Below are 813 nucleotides of genomic sequence, written 5' to 3'. Positions count from 1 at the left end.
ATGAAGTTTAATCCTTTTCTGACTTCTGAAGGAAGGAGCAAGAACCATAAAAGGCATTTCAATGAACCTTCCCACATTCACAGGAAGATTATGTCTTCCCTCTTCCCAAAGAGCTGAGACAGAGGTACAATGTTTGATCCATGCCCATCCAAAAGGATGATGAAGTACACGTTGTACAAGAACGCCATAAAGGTCAGCAAATTGGCAAAATAGTCCAGGTTTACAAGAAGAAATCTGTCATCTACATTGAATGAGTACAGTGAGACAAGGCAAATGGCACAACTGTCCATTTGGGCATTCACCCTACAAGGTGGTTATCACTAGACTAACAGTGGACAAAGGCCATGAAAAGATCCTTGAATATAAAGCCAAATCTCACCAAGTAGGAAAGGAAAAGGGCAAATATAAGGAGGAAACAATTGGGAAGATTCAGGAATAAAGTAATCTTACATACATTTTTAAATAAAAACTGCTAAGATGAAAAAAAAAAAACAAACCCAAAAACATTCAACAAAATAACCTCAAGTTAACCTGATTAGACTTTTCCTTGCTTTACCTTCATTCATGTTAGCCAAAGACTAAGCCACTGCCAATTGGTACAACTTGCTATTCTCTGAATGTATCTCTAGGCTTTCCAATGTCTCTGAATTTTTATCATTTTTCCACCTGAAATTCCCTTTTCTTTATCTCTGCCTACAGAAATTCTACCATTATTCAAGGCTTCTTGATAGAAATTTTTCTTCCTACCCTACCTACTCTAAATGAATTTCTTCTTTTTCTAACTTCTCAGAACATGTTTGTATACTTCTTTCA

General features: G+C 36.3%; 1 pseudogene; it reads left to right on the top strand.

Moving 5' to 3' along the window:
- LOC121485252 lies at nt 1-439 on the top strand (annotated as a pseudogene).
- Nucleotides 440-813: the final 374 nt, after the last annotated feature.

The sequence above is a fragment of the Vulpes lagopus genome, chromosome 2, assembly GCF_018345385.1.
Source record: "Vulpes lagopus strain Blue_001 chromosome 2, ASM1834538v1, whole genome shotgun sequence".
In the NCBI taxonomy this organism is placed as follows: Eukaryota; Metazoa; Chordata; class Mammalia; order Carnivora; family Canidae; genus Vulpes; species Vulpes lagopus.
Note: the sequence above shows the minus strand (reverse complement) of the source record. Positions and strands in the feature narration are given on the sequence as shown.